Below are 17409 nucleotides of genomic sequence, written 5' to 3' on the forward strand. Positions count from 1 at the left end.
ATGAGTATATAACTGTATATATAGAATTGTGCCCCCTCTTTCCCAAAAAGGTTGAGTCTATTTTGAATAAATTTCCCAGATTTTATCATGAGCTACTTCTCCCGGAGAAAGGGTTAATAGAAATAAACCAGGAAAAACTGTTTCTAGGAAAAACTGCCCTCTAGTGGATTCCTTAATATTATAATACCCTGCTGTAAGGGGAAGTCTGTAGCCACACAGAGAGTATATATTGGATAAGAACATATTAGGTTATTCCCCAACTGTCCTGCTTGGATTCAAAATTACATTTACATTTATTCATTTTGCTTTAATGAAGGCACATTTTCAACCAACTTTCCAATATTAATTACACAATGTCATTGCTACTGAAAGAAGTAGTTGGCGGTTTTTGCTACGCTCTGCACTGCTGGTTCTGACTGCGTGCTCCATGGAATCAATGGTTTAATAGTTAGTTTCCCTCCATCAAAGAATCCACTTCTCACAACTCCTTGCATGCAAGGCATCATGGGAAATGGCATCTTGGCTGGAGGAGTGTTAACTGCTGCAAGGTGGATGTGCATCAAAGTCTTGCCAGAACTGAAGCAGGCCATATCTCTGGCAAACCCACTGTCAGACTTATTACATGACACAAGGCAAGGAAGTTTGTTTGATATAAATGTACCAAGACCCTGGGCACACCATTGTGCCCCTTAGTGCCCACGCAGGGAGCTCTCCCTATGCTCTACGCCTTGTGCCACATAAATCCAGAGCAATGTACAGAGCGCAGGATGAGTGGGCACAGGCCAGCCCTGTCCTTACTGCACCATTGGGTTCCCTTACTTGCACGTGCAATGTAGGGGGCTGATAGGGGATAGGAAGGGGTACACTGATGTGCCATCCTCCTCCCAGCCCTCATGAATACAGTACTGCTGCCTGAAGAACATTGGAGCTGTATTCATGGTGGTGGCAGAAGGTTACCTGTAGCAATTCATTTAGGTCGGAAGATAAGTTGCAAAGTGCAAAAAAACCTATGGATTGTACCCATTTTTGCAAATAGCAACCTGCTTTCCAGTTCATAAATGATTCCTGTATCTTAAATGTGAATAAAATGAATTCCCCACTGCAGATGTCAAACTTACCAGCCTGTATTTGTCAGGTTGAGAGCGTAATCCCTTTAAATATTGGAAATACATCAGCTTTCCTCCAGTCTATAGGTACCATACCAGATCATGGCCTGGTTGTACTTGTATGTATCCTGTAAGTTGCAGTGCCTTGCCCTAATCGTATCAGCTTGCACTTGTATTGTTGTGTATTTGTGTATTTTTAATATTTTCCTTTTCATTTAATTTCTTTTTTCAAGGTCCCTGCGATTCATACTTCATTCCAATGTTCAGACATAGTTGGTGGGGTTTAATAGCATTAGAATGCAGGCGGCTGTCGGATGTGGGGCGCAGGATTATGATCCTTTCTGACCTGCTCTGACTCTGTAGGCTGTGTTTGGGCAGAGAAATCATTCTGCTAATGAAACAGAATGAACTCCATGTTTATTATTGTCACCTGTGAGTAGAACCTTCCTTTTATTAACATCTCATATACTTGCAGTCATTAGGCTTTGGGTCAAGGCCAAATAGCATCTCCCACATCGGCGTGCCACGTGAGGCTGGAATTCCTTAGGCTGCCCTGCCCAGCACTGAGATCATCCCTTTTAATAAGCACTGCGGGAAATCATCACTCTAATGATATAATTCACTTCCTTTGGTTTCTAAATCAGTTATAAGTTGCCATTAGAATAAATAATTGAAACAATAAATATATTCTGACTATGTTAATGCCAGCCAGCTGAGTAGCCCAATAGGGCACAGGTCGGCCACTCGGCTTACTGAAGCAGCATGTGGGCTGTTCTGCTACGGCAGCTTAGTAATGAACATATATTCACAAATAACCCTATTTATCAGCATATCTGTATCTGTTAATATGAGTGGGAGCTGCCATACTGCTTTCCTTGTGAAAGTGAAATAAACACAAGTAAAATAACACCCATGTATGTGAGTACAATGAGACAGGCAACCTACTGCTGAGATAACCACAACATCTACTGACAAAAGCAACTGTCACTTATGGGGACACCTTTATTCCCACAGCTCCCACAGGCCCTAGAGAGCACAGAACAGCCCATTCATATACAGACATTTAATGCTCCCTCTCTGCACCAGATCTCTATCTCCTCACTCTGTGTTTCTCTCCTCTCTCTTATGGTTTCCTGTTAAAGGGGCCATACAGTACACAAAGCCTTTCCCCCTGAAGAGAAACACATTCTTTATCATCTGTATCTGTGTATATACATATACATTCACATCACTGCTCTTCTGAGGTCTGTCACATATATCATTTAACACTGTATGTGACTTCATTAACCATTTCCTGTGTGGCTTTTGTTGTCTGGAGCTGCCCTTGCTCACATGCTGATCTCTGGGTTCTAAACTGTAAACCGCAGTAAACCTGTTATTATATATAGAGATTTTGATCCATCTCCAAAGAGATTGTTTCTATATGTTAACTGTTTGCTCCTTGTATTTTTCTTCAGGTTAATGAAGGGAGGAGGATGCCATGGTAATGCACAATAGTGTGGGCCCCCTGCACACACAGAGATAAGTAAAAGGACATATTGTATTGTATGACATAATCAGTATGACATCATACAATACGTCTATTGTACTTCTAAATGTATTCATCCCCCCTCCCCAAGGGGCTGCTCTGGTGACAATTGTCTGCACTACCTAGAACCAGCTTTGACTGTGATACAGGGGTAACTAGTAGGGGCATAACATCCGGGGCCCAGATTCCCCCCCCCCCCCCCACAAAAAATAATTTTTGGGCCTCCAACTTGCAGAAGGTGTTGGAATTGGTGTTCTTTAATTTTTAAGTTGTCTAATTATTGGCCTGCTGATTTCTATTCTGGTTTGCAAACCATGGGTGCTAGGGTAATTAAATCATAGCAACCATGTAGCAGTTGGATTTTAGCTTGATGGTTGAAGAACAAACATGCTATCTACATCATAATAAACATTCATAAGAAGATACCCCATGTAGAAGACTTGCATTAATTAATTTTAGGACAATGCAATAACCTGGGCAAAATCAATTCCCTGTGTGGCTACGAAGCCCACTGACTGGTACCCGGGTCTAGAGCAGCAGGTCTGTAGGGGTGACAGGTTGCTTGTACTGTTTCATTACATTTAAAAAACTGGATTCTTTAAAAAAGAGAGCACAGCCAGTCTGAAAGTGCCATATGCCTGTACCCCAACTTGGCAAAAGATTGGGGGCATTGGTCAGATCATCAGCCCAAAGAATAGAGTTTATTTATCCCTCTGTTCTCTGGGCAATTTGGTTGAAGACCCCTGAGGTCGGCCTGGGTTTGGTATCCTTGCATATTCACCGACGTGTATATATAACAAACATACAGAGTACATACAAATGCTGACTGATACGGGAGCTAAAGAGGGCCCTGCCCATTGAAGCTTACAATCTAATACATTACATGAAAAGCAAAGGAACGGGGTCAGCACACAGGACAAAGCTGAAGCTTGATAGTATTCTATACCACTTATTTAGTTGTTTAATAAGAACCACCAATAGGAGGGGACAGTGGAGTTTGGTCAGGGACCCCATGAGATGCAAATATCTGAATCACAGAGCCACAAAGGTGAGACTTGCAGGTGAGAGAGCATGTTCTGGGTGCAAGGCCATTGCCAGTTGGGGGCCATAGAATTTAGTTGCCCTTAAAGGAGCCCCAATCTTTTTAATTGCCTGGGCCCACTGTCAGGCAGGCAGGGGACTAATAACTGGGGCCCCCGGGGGTTGGGCCCTGCCAAGTAGAATCAGACCCATGATTTCTGATTGTGGTCCAGTGTTATTCATTTCTACAACATATTATATTGTCTGTCTTGCAGGATCCATGCCAATCTCTGCTGGGGAATCTCTCTCTGCCCCTGGTGTGAATAAAAGAAAGAGCTGATATGGAGGAATTCCATGCACTGGGCAGCAGAGTCTCACAGCTATTGCTTGGCAGTGACCTCAGCCTTTATAAATAGCCCCTGCATTACTACTGGTCATGTAGATCCCTATGCCTGCTCTTGTGGGAGGCTATATATGTAACGACTCACACTCAAACACATGAAGGGAGGGGGTAATGGAAGGGGCAATAACAGACTATAATTTAATTAAGCACACCCATCATGCATTGCTGACGTGTAAACTCAGCCTTTTTCTTTTACACAACCCCTATTAGCTTATTAGGCAGCGCCACATCCAATCAAACACAAGCCATATAACTGTTGCTGCCTCAATGGGTAAAATTTAACTTTCAGAATTTTCCACAGCACTTAAAACCAGTAGTAATACAGTCAGCCATTTGTACCACAAAGGGCACATTCCAGGGTAATAGGATGGTTATAAAAATCAAAGGACAAAAAGTACAGTTGTGATTGCAGAAGCTGCCATAAAGCCTCTGTGGGTGCTGATATGAAATGCCAAGGATGTAGCATGGCCAGAACATGACAGGAAGGGATGGATAGAGAGTTCCATGTGTTGCTGCTAGTAGGGATCTGACTCACTGGGTGGCACGTGTTTGCTGTGGTTCCTTGCCCGGGCATGACTAGCAAGATATATATATATATACTAAATGGTTTAGCTAATAATGAAACAGCATGTGATCTCTCTCAGAAAGGCTGGAAGGAATTATATGGAAATGGAGTAGTTACTGTGCCCTTATACAGACTGGCGCTTTTTAGTCTCAGATTTGCTCAGGCAGCAGCCCATACAAATTAAGCTTGCCTCCTCACTCCTTTAATACTAGCCACATGTTAAATCCACATCCTGCATGTTAATTAGCAATTACTTTAGATGCATGCTGCATGGCTGCACATAAATCAGTTCAGTCTGCAGCATGCTAATTACAATGCAGGATATGAATTCAATATGTGGCCAGTATTAAAGGGGTGTTATACATTAGATATCTAAATGGTATTCTGTGTGTGCATTCCCTTGGCTTAGCACCAATATTACAGCTGAATATACTGTATGGGTGCAATGAACTGGCATTTGGTGCTGTACTGGTGCAACACTAAAGCAGTTCTATGATGCTCTAATATGGGAAGATTTCTGCTATCTTTATAACAGACATGTGTTCACAATTCTCGCTGAGATCCATTATTTAAACTAAAAGTTCTGGGGGTGGGGTAGTATTCTCTCCCCGTCTGATGCGCAGGTTTGTGGGGAAGACCTTGTATTAGTTCAGGATCTCCCATTAGCACAATGACTGCTGATCCGTTGCCATGGTCCTAAAAAATTGGCAACGGTGCAATTTGAGGTAGGTGGTAGTCAATAGGCCTTAGGCCTATGGCGCACACAGTGATTTGAAAGCCAGAGAACCGCAGACATTAAAATGCTTTTGAATGTCACCACTTTTCCCATAGAAAATAATGGTAGACACTGGACGTTATAGATATCAGCTTTTCTGTGCAGTGCCCACCTGTCAGCTTCAGTGTCTGCCCCAGGCAGGGCATTTCACTTTGTATTAAATGGAAAGGGGTCAGCAGTATAACATGCTTCCGCCAGGCCCCCACATGGAAAAAAAAATGGGGGCCCCTATAAAGCCCTGCAGTTCTTCCAAAGTGTGTGCTTCAATGTGCATGTCTTTGCTAGGTGTCAAGAAGACAGCCAGGAAAGGGAAAGATGGAACCACAACTGGTACAAGCCCCTTATACTTGTGTTCTCTTTTCCGTGCGTGCGTGTGTGTCAATGTCACTGTGTATTGGCACCACTTGTAATACACACTTGGTGTGTAATGAAGCCACATGTATATTGGCTCTGTAGCTCTCTCACCCCAGGCCCATTTAAAAAGTATTGTTCTGTGCATGGTCACCACTTATTCCTCTTGAGACCTGGCATTCTTCTTCAGATTCAATTCCCTGTTAAGACTGCCTGGACCTGCCCACTGATTGCTTTGTCGATTCTTACCCTTGGCCTGTTTATGTTTGAACCAGTTCAGCCTGCACCAACCTAGGATCTTCCTGACCGTGACTCTGTTAACCTGTCGCTTTTCTGGACCTCATCGGCCTTGCCCCACTCTGCCAGCTGCCTGTACCAACCGTAGGCAAGCTTGGTGTCACTGTGAGCTGCTTGTGAGCCATTTTCTTGATCCAGACATCCATTCTGACATAGCAACCATGACTGAAGGCTTTTTGGCCACAATTCTTTAACCATGCTATCCATATGTACCCACAGCCCTACACAGGTCTGGACTGGGATTCAAAATAGGCCCTGGCATTTCAAGTACACAGAGGCCCAAACTGCCCCCCCCCCCCAGCCCAATAAATAGTGACTGTCTATTGCATCTTACAGCAGCCCCTCTGGCATTTGCCAGAACCCACAGATTGCCAGTCTGGGGCTGGGCCTAAAGGTGCCCACGCTGCCACGCAGGGACTGACATTGGTTTTCACATCTTCCACACTTGAATCTACTCTCTTACTTTTATGGAATAAATAAAGCTATTCATTTGGTGTTGTGGAAACATGGTAGGATGCTGGGTACTACTGGTACCAATGATTCCCCATGCCATGCTACAAAGCTTAATAGATTGGTACCTGTGATGAAGAGTGGCACAAATGACCCAACCGCATGTTTCTTCAAACTGCAGCCTTTTCAGTGGCAGCTGAGAGCCTTTCTCTTCACTAAAGGGCAAGCAAAGCCCACAAGCCAGTTACATGTGGATTGACAGGCTCCTTGAGCTCCTCCAGAATCTCCTTATGGATGTATTTTTCCATTGAGGTACCCATGGGGCCCTTGTAATTTAAACATATGCATTTCAGAGAGGTAGAAATATTATTTCCTGCCACACACTGACATGTTCCAGATACTAACAAGTATTGATTTAATTTAATTTATGCTTAACCCTTTATGTACAGCTGCTTATTGGGTGCAGCGGGACACTTGGGTAGATTCTGATTCCTGGCACATTTGAAAACACTAGAACAAACCCTCACAGAGCAGAAAAGAACAATTCAAGACTGACAGCAAATAGCAATAGTATTAAAGGGGCAATATACATCTGAGATATACACGAGTTCCATAAATGACATTTATTTTGACCGTTTTCTGCCTATTTTTGAAGTTTAGAAATATCTAGGGGTTTCATCATATCTTGCACTGATCAGTTTATAACAGTGACATGGAAACTATTTACATTCTCAAACTTCTTGGGTCCTTGTGACTGGGCAAAAAGGCAATTAATCAAACTAGCAGGCACAATTAACCCTTAGGGCTCTGGCACACGGGGGAGATTAGTCGCCCGCGATAAAACTCCCTGTTCGCGGGCAACTAATCTCCCCGAGTTGCCTGCCCCTGCCATCCCACCGGCGAACATGTAAGTCGCCGGCGGGATGGCAGACGCGGCGGGGCGATTTCCGGAAATCAGGGAACAGGGAGTTAATCGCGGGCGACTAATCTCCCCCGTGTGCCAGAGCCCTTATGCATAATGTTCATAGAGAGATCAGTAGATAACAGGGGCAGGGTAAAAACAACTATGCATTTATACATACAAGAGCTGTATCCATTTGCTTATGTTGTACACAGGTTTATACGGCCCCTTTAACAGTGTTTGCAAACGTATTAAATCGTGTATATAGGTAGCTCTCAGTGTAAACTATGGCTAATTTAAATAGATGTACAGTTAATGTATATACACAATATAAATTACAAACCAAAGATAAGAAGTCCAGCAGACATACTAATGGATTTCCTTTTATTTGGACCTTTAAAAAATTGAATTTTGGCACCTCATTCTTAAGAATTAATTAATTAAATTGAGCTTCTAAGCAGTTTTGCAATTTACAATATTTCCCCCCAGCTCTCAAGATACAAGCAGTTTTTGCACTGTTAATACAATGAAGTTGAAACAATGGCGCCACCTGGATTTAGACTGATATTGCAATAAGGTGACCAGGCTACACTGCTAATAAGTGCAAGTTACATGGAATTTAGGGTTGCTACCTGCCCAGTAAAATGATACATCATGCTAATGCCATTAAAGAAATAGTGCACTTTCCCTACCAATCTAGTAGGACTTGCAAAATATATTCCCATATATAATGTATTGACAGCAGACGCCAGTGTAGCTAGACATTTGGTGGGCCAGTGTGGGTCCAGACTAAGGGGCACATTTTCTTATCCATGAATCCGAATCACGAATGGGAAAAAATCGTATTGGAAACGAAAATTTCGGAAGATCGCAAATATCACGAAAATGCTTACGAAAAAATCGTATTAGTCACGATAATATCGTATTGGCGATCCGAAAATCACAAAATTTTCGTACCGAACAATTGTAAACAGCGGTAAAACCTTTCCGATTTTTTTGTACAAACGTCCGAAAAAGTTGTGTGCTGTACAAAAAAGTCGTGCGGACGCCCGAAAAAATCGGCAAAAATACGCTCGGAGCGTTCGCATGAACACTCGAGCGTTCATGCTTTTGTAAATGTGTTTTGTAAGTGTTTGGCAGGTGGGACAGTATAACTGCTATGCCTCTTGCTATAACAAAACCTTGCAATACAATGAGTGACACAATACTGTGTGCCAAGACTTGCCAGTCCCTCCTTATATATCCCAATGGCTGTGTATCCTGCACCTTGTCTGGTTAGCTAGGGAATGATTTTCTATAACCCAGGACTTTACTCCATCTAGTGGTACTTTTACTGTACTGCAAGCACACTCAGCATTCCTATACCCTGACAGAGCAACCAGCCAGGGAAATAGCAATAGAGGAGCAGACACTGCATCTCTTTGGGGGCCCATGTAGTATATAGGGGGGCCCATTGCAGGGAAAACTGATAAGCAGTTTCAATACTTGGTTATAAAAAATCTCAGTTTAGGGGGCTCTGAAATTATTCTACTCTGGGGCCCACATCCTTCTATGGGAGTCACTGAACAAAGACGTTAAATAATTTATGAAGTTGAATAAATAAAAAACAGCAGCAAATTGTCTTATAAAACCATTACCAACATCATATTAAAGGATAAGTAAAACGTTAAGATAAGGGAATGATAAAAGTGATGAGAGTGTTATTCTAAGCACTTTTGCAAATTACAAAATTTATGATCCCAAGATATTAAAAGGGACCTGTAACCCTAAGAAATTATTTCTTATTGTGTTTGTCAAGCAAAATAAACTTCACTTACACTATATAAATTATATAAATCTTGTTTCCTTTAGTCTTGAACTTTACAATCACAGCAAGCCGGCAGGTGCCATTTTATTTTATCATCCCAAAATCTTATGTGATAGAATAGGGAGCCACATACACATGTACTGGCTACACAATTAAATGGATAGGAGGGAAGGGGAAAGTGAGGAGGGCACTGACATCTAAGGCAGAAGTGGGGCAGGCTATATATGATTGACTTTGGAGGGGGGAGGCATGGGTGTTGATGCGGGGCTTTCTGTTAGGGAGGGAGGGCTGAAGCGGGAGCACGAATGATGTGCTTTTTTATGAGCAGGGGTGACACGATCTAACAAGGCGGGAGGCTGGGCTGTGACTAAGACTAAACAGTAGTTTCACTTAATTGCAGGAAGGCAGATACAGTAACCGTGCAATTTAAATATGTGTTTGGAGTGAGATTTGCTCCTTTAGGCTGATGCCACAAGAGGCGTAGGGCTGAAATTTTTGGCAAGCGGAAAAACGCTTGGCGAAAATTCAGCCCTACGCCTGCTACTTGTGCCTGCACCCGAATGAATGGAATACGCTCAGGTGCAGACACATGTAGCCGATATACGCATGAAAACGCGAGAGAATGCAAAGTCTCCCGTTTTCATGCGTATATCGGCTACATGCGCCTGCACCTGAGCGTATTCCATTCATTCGGCTGCAGGCACAAGTAGCAGGCGTAGGGCTGAATTTTCGCCAAGCGTTTTTCCGCTTGCCAAAAATTTCAGCCCTACGCCGCTTAGGGCTGTGGCACACGGGCAGAGTAGGGACAGGGAGTTTTGTCGCGGGCGACTAATCTCCCCGGATTGCCATCCCTCCAGCGAAAATGTAAATCGCCGGTGGGATGGCATACGCGGTGGCGAGATTTCAGTGAAATTGTGCAAGTTGCCTCGAGAGGAACCCCCGATTTCAGTGAAATCGCACCGCCGTGTATACCATCCCACCAGCGATTTACATTTTCACCGGTGGGATGGCATTTCGGGGAGATTAGTCGCCCGAGACACGGGAGATTTGTAGTGGGCGACTAATCTCCCCGTGTGCCAGAGCCCTTAGTAGTGTAATAACGGGGCTTCAATTTCCTACCCTGTCAATCACTGATTTCTTACTATAGAGGAATGGAACCGGTTGTTTCCTTTTATGGTAATAATATGGCAACAATTGTGTCAGGCTTATCTTAGTTTCTCTCAGGCTAGCTCCATAGGAGTGTTATAATGTGGAGAGTTTGATACAAAGGGTATCACTGCAGCTGAAACATTTTAGTGAACGGAACCCGATTAGTCAATTTTGAGCAGCCTCATGATACCTCTTAGTTTGAATTCTAATTGAATCTCACCCCATGCGATTTTTAATGGGGGTTCAGTTTTAGATCTACTTCACTTTTTAACTATCAGTAATAAAGGTTAAGTTTTTATTTTTCACCATTTGTGATCACTTAATTTTCCTTACAATTTTTGGGGTTAATGGTGCAGTGGTCTGAAGTCTAGACGGGGATCACCTGATATGGTGTTTCCCTATCCTTCCTTTTCCAATATATGATTGACAACTAGCATTTTAAAATGCCTTTATAATGGGTTTCAAGTTTCAAGTTTATTGTCATATACAAATAACAATGAAGCATCATTACTGTAATGAAATTTTTTGACCCGTGTTCCTCCCAACTTTACATAGACAAAAAAAATAAAAAAGACAAATATTAAATATAATAAAAGTGAGCAATAAAGGTACAAGTATTTACAATAATAGTGGCTTTGCTTAAAGTGACACTGGGAAGAGTCCAGTAGTTATGGGGAGTGTGTGTTGGTTTGGGTAGAATGTCAGCAGTTCAGAAGCCTGATGGCTTGTGGGTAGAAACTGTCTCTGTATCTGCTGGTGCGGGTCTGGATGCTCCTGTACCGCTTGCCTGATGGTAGGAGCGTGAAAAGTCTGTGGCTGGGGTCAGAGAGGAGGTATGGATGAGTTAATAAAAAAGGAATTTGTGTTTCATGATTTATCTAAAAAAGGACTATATTTTCCTGGTTAGGAAAAACAGATTACCTTTCTCATACACTTTCTAACTAGAAAATCAGGCCAGCCCTGTTTTCCTCCTGATAAGTTCCTTGTCTGGACCATGGTGGGAAACTGACCAGCAGGTGGTGCTGTTGTAACAAACCTCATATCAACAGTAAACACATCCCTTAAAATCTTGGAATAAAAAAAATAATGACTGCAAAAGTGTTTAGAATAGCACTCTCATCAATTTTATATTCAGTGATTTTAAAGGCATAGAGGCGGGGCAGGCAATATATGATTGACAGCTCAGATATTTAGATATAGCTAATGGCTTTTTTTTTTAAAAAAAGAATTTGGGTTTCATGTTTAATTTGCAAAGGACTTTTTTATATACAGTTTTTTATGTCTGGGTGACAGATACCAATTATAAGTTCATTTTAAAGTGAACTACAGTGGTGTGAAAAACTATTTGCCCCCTTCCTGATTTCATTTTGTTTTGCATGTTTGTCACACTTAAATGTTTCTGCTCATCAAAAACCGTTAACTATTAGTCAAAGATAACATAATTGAACACAAAATGCAGTTTTTAAATGAAGGTTTACGTTATTAAGGGAGAAAAAAAACTCCAAATCTACATGGCCCTGTGTGAAAAAGTGATTGCCCCCCTTGTTAAAAAATAACTTAACTGTGGTTTATCAATTTCAATTTTCAATTTCAATATCAATTGCTGTAGTCACCCCCAGGCCTGATTACTGCCACACCTGTTTCAATCAAGAAATCACTTAAATAGGAGCTACCTGACACAGAGAAGTAGACCAAAAGCACCTCAAAAGCTAGGCATCATGCCAAGATCCAAAGAAATTCAGGAACAAATGAGAACAAAAGTAATTGAGATCTATCAGTCTGGTAAAGGTTATAAAGCCATTTCTAAAGCTTTGGGACTCCAGCGAACCACAGTGAGAGCCATTATCCACAAATGGCAAAAACATGGAACAGTGGTGAACCTTCCCAGGAGTGGCCGGCCGGCCAAAATTACCCCAAGAGCGCAGAGACAACTCATCCGAGAGGCCACAAAAGACCCCAGGACAACATCTAAAGAACTGCAGGCCTCACTTGCCTCAATTAAGGTCAGTGTTCACGACTCCACCATAAAAAGAGACTGAACAAAAACGGCCTGCATGGCAGATTTCCAAGGCGCAAACCACTTTTAAGCAAAAAGAACATTATGGCTCATCTCAATTTTGCTAAAAAACATCTCAATGATTGCCAAGACTTTTGGGAAAATACCTTGTGGACCGACGAGACAAAAGTTGAACTTTTTGGAAGGTGCGTGTCCCGTTACATCTGGCGTAAAAGTAACACAGCATTTCAGAAAAAGAACATCATACCAACAGTAAAATATGGTGGTGGTAGTGTGATGGTCTGGGGTTGTTTTGCTGCTTCAGGACCTGGAAGGTTTGCTGTGATAGATGGAACCATGAATTCTACTGTCTACCAAAAAATCCTGAAGGAGAATGTCCGGCCATCTGTTCGTCAACTCGAGCTGAAGCGATCTTGGGTGCTGCAGCAGGACAATGACCCAAAACACACCAGCAAATCCACCTCTGAATGGCTGAAGAAAAACAAAATGAAGACTTTGGAGTGGCCTAGTCAAAGTCCTGACCTGAATCCTATTGAGATGTTGTGGCATGACCTTAAAAAGGCGGTTCATGCTAGAAAACCCTCAAATAAAGCTGAATTACAACAATTCTGCAAAGATGAGTGGGCCAAAATTCCTCCAGAGCGCTGTAAAAGACTCGTTGCAAGTTATCGCAAACGCTTGATTGCAGTTATTGCTGCTAAGGGTGGCCCAACCAGTTATTAGGTTCAGGGGGCAATTACTTTTTCACACAGGGCCATGTAGGTTTGGATTTTTTTTTCTCCCTAAATAATAAAAACCCTCATTTAAAAACTGCATTTTGTGTTTACTTGTGTTATCTTTGACTAATAGTTAAATGTGTTTGATGATCAGAAACATTTAAGTGTGACAAACATGCAAAAGAATAAGAAATCAGGAAGGGGGCAAATAGTTTTTCACACCACTGTATACCTGTAAGTATGAATGCAGAAGTGGTTAGGTCTGCCTCCATTGTATTAACCCTAGTTAGGCTAAAGTTTATTTTCTTTTAGCCACATGGACATTAGTGAGGTTGGACCCTGAAGCTGGGGATCAGGAGTGACTTGCAATCAGACTTCCTATTCATCCCACAATGGTTCTGTTGGGTTAATGTCTGGGCTCTGTGTAGTCAGCTTCTTTCACTTCATCTCAGCAAAGCCATTCTGTACGGCCCTGGCATTATGCATGGGATCATCGTTGTGCTGAAACAGTAAAGAGCTGTTTAAAATTGCAATTACAAATAACTTTAAAGCCAATAACATGGATGAATGATGTATGCTGGAAAGTTGCTTAGAATTATATTCCTTTTATTGTACAAATGTACAAAAAGAAAAAGGGATTGATCAATGCACATTCCCTGGTCCCGTTGCATAAGTAAATTGTCTGTTAGTTTCATGCTAGTGCATACAGTATATTTACAAAAAACAGGGGTTTTTAGTTACAAAATTATGATCATAAGATTGGTAAGCCACCATACCAGAGGTAAATAGATAGGACCACCATACGGGGTTTACCTTGACGTGGTATGGTGGCTTACCAATCTTATGATCATAATTTTGTAACTAAAAACCCCTATTTTTTGTCAATATACTGTATGCACTAGCATGAAACTAACAGACAATTTACTTATGAAACAGGGGACCAGGGAATGTGCATTGATCAATCCCTTTTTCTTTTTGTATGTTTGTAGTTAATTTGGCCAGATCAGTTGCACTTCCATTGTATTTGTATACTTTATTTAGCCTTGGAGTGCTCCCACAACCTCTTTTTGTGTATTATTGTACAAATGGGTGGAATTCCCCTTTAATAACAGCAGTGCTGAATGTCAGCTCTTACACTGGCAGAAGATTACACTTGGGGCACTTGTGGATAAAACTAATACATGGCTTTAGGAATGTGGCTTCACTTGCATGGCATGGTGTTAAATGGCGATGTTTGGTGGATTTCAGCACTGGTTTTTACACTGTATATAAAGATGTATAACATAGCATGCAATTGTATACAGATCGGCAGAGCCCTTCACTAGTTTTCTTTTTTAATTCATAAATGTCCCTATTTAATAGGTAATTAGGAAGGTACAGGACATGTAAAATAACATATATCAGCCCTGTGTTTAAATAATGAAATTAATATGCATTTGAACTCATTTAAAATTCTTTGCATCCATGCATTATGGATAGCTCCCTTGCGCTGGGTGCCAGCGCCACCTTGTGGCCATCCATGAGTGTAGCACAAGGAATCTTTGTATGGTTTTAACACAGGGCTCTTGCCTTCTAGCAACTAAAGCTCTAGCATCCCTAATCTGTTATTGATGGTCCGGGAATGTGGGGACTGTAGTTTACATTTATAAAGCCACATCCTGGTAATAGTCATTCAATTGTTATCAGAAATAAAGCTGAAAGCTGAGTGGCATCGAGATGGCAATGGCTCAGTGTGAGTGAATGTCAGTGGCCTGTAACGTAACATTGGCCCCACTATGAGCCACAAATGGATACAGATGCGGTAATGCCTCAGACAGCCACCTTGTTCTTTCATATTATGTCTGATTTATTGACACAAACTCACTGCATTGACATTTCACATGTAAAGGGAAAGTGAGCCAAACAAGACAAAACATAAGTATCATACGTAACTCCCCTGAGCAGTGCACCCCCATCCCACCTCCTGAAAGCCTCAGACCAGAAAGCCTTGCCATATAGCATCTAATACTTATGCATATAAGCCACACAACTCCATGCCAGTGAATAAATAAACACCTTTACAAATTGCAATGCAGCATTAAGGCAAACTAAAAGCCTTAAAGGGTTATAACTGCTGTATTTTTCATTGGCGCCGCTCTGTCCTTCTCGCCATCCGTTCTGAATGAGGAGCTGCTACACTTATTGATGCAGGGAACAGTGAAGCTATTGGCACCTCCTTACCAGGCAGCACCCCCAGAGTCCCCACAGCACCCTGCATCAATAGATTCAAATACTGCATCATCAAATATTCAGTTCAGCTGCACCCGATTTGAGACAAAGCAAACACACAGTTTTATCCATTCTGGAAAACTGGACATAACTGGTGCGGTGCGATTGCGTCTGCAACGCTGCTGGAATTCTGGGAAAAACATAGCGATTGTGATTGAAACTGCACTTTGCACAGTGCGTCTAGGTAAGTAAATGCAGCATTTCTACCATTCTACCACATTTCTACCATACTTTTTTTTTTGTTAAGCTTTAGTTGTCTTTAAAATGGCATGAGACACACAGATGGCACCATACAGGTGGCACTTATCTTCCATTTACACCAGAGTAGCAGAAAGTGCTGCTGAGTTTGGCTCCATGATTTTTAATGAGTAGAAGGGGCAACATCTTGGGTAACTGGTAGTGACAGGTGAATCTGTTATGTGTCGCTTTGCCAAAAAAATTTGGAAAATTTGCAAAATGCAATGGGCTTTTTTTTTTTTGCTGCAACTTATTCCAAGCTGGCAACTTTTTTCTTCAGTTCATTGGAGTCTACAGGTGTTTTTTATTTACAGCAAAACCTGGTGAAGAATTTCACTCATCACTAGTCCCCGACCATAAGGGTGGGCCCTTTCCCCACATCACTATACAGCACCGCGGGCCCTTTCCCCACATCACTATACAGCACCGCCGGCCCTTTCCCCACATCACTATACAGCACCGCCGGCCCTTTCCCCACATCACTATACAGCACCGCCAGCCCTTTCCCCACACCACTATACAGCACCGCCGGCCCTTTCCCCACACCACTATACAGCACCGCCGGCCCTTTCCCCACATCACTATACAGCACCGCCAGCCCTTTCCCCACATCACTATACAGCACCGCCGGCCCTTTCCCCACACCACTATACAGCACCGCCGGCCCTTTCCCCACACCACTATACAGCACTGCCAGCCCTTTCCCCACATCACTATACAGCACCGCCAGCCCTTTCCCCACATCACTATAAAGCACCGCCGGCCCTTTCCCCACATCACTATACAGCACTGCCGGCCCTTTCCCCACATCACTATACAGCACCGCCAGCCCTTTCCCCACATCACTATACAGCACCGCCAGCCCTTTCCCCACATCACTATACAGCACCGCCGGCCCTTTCCCCACATCACTATACAGCACCGCCGGCCCTTTCCCCACATCACTATACAGCACCGCCGGCCCTTTCCCCACATCACTATACAGCACCGCCGGCCCTTTCCCCACATCACTATACAGCACCGCCGGCCCTTTCCCCACATCACTATACAGCACCGCCGGCCCTTTCCCCACATCACTATACAGCACCGCCGGCCCTTTCCCCACATCACTATACAGCACCGCCGGCCCTTTCCCATCACTATACAGCACCGCCGGCCCTTTCCCCACATCACTATACAGCACCGCCGGCCCTTTCCCCACATCACTATACAGCACCGCCGGCCCTTTCCCCACATCACTATACAGCACCGCCGGCCCTTTCCCCACATCACTATACAGCACCGCCGGCCCTTTCCCCACATCACTATACAGCACCGCCGGCCCTTTCCCCACATCACTATACAGCACCGCCGGCCCTTTCCCCACATCACTATACAGCACCGCCGGCCCTTTCCCCACATCACTATACAGCACCGCCGGCCCTTTCCCCACACCACTATACAGCACCGCCGGCCCTTTCCCCACACCACTATACAGCACTGCCGGCCCTTTCCCCACATCACTATACAGCACCGCCAGCCCTTTCCCCACATCACTATAAAGCACCGCCGGCCCTTTCCCCACATCACTATACAGCACTGCCGGCCCTTTCCCCACATCACTATACAGCACCGCCAGCCCTTTCCCCACACCACTATACAGCACCGCCGGCCCTTTCCCCACATCACTATACAGCACCGCCGGCCCTTTCCCCACATCACTATACAGCACCACCAGCCCTTTCCCCACATCACTATACAGCACCGCCAGCCCTTTCTATTCAACCAAGAACTTGTAGACAAATTGCAAATGATCATAGTTATTTATTTGTGTATAAGT

The sequence above is a fragment of the Xenopus tropicalis genome, chromosome 7 (assembly GCF_000004195.4).
Source record: "Xenopus tropicalis strain Nigerian chromosome 7, UCB_Xtro_10.0, whole genome shotgun sequence".
In the NCBI taxonomy this organism is placed as follows: Eukaryota; Metazoa; Chordata; class Amphibia; order Anura; family Pipidae; genus Xenopus; species Xenopus tropicalis.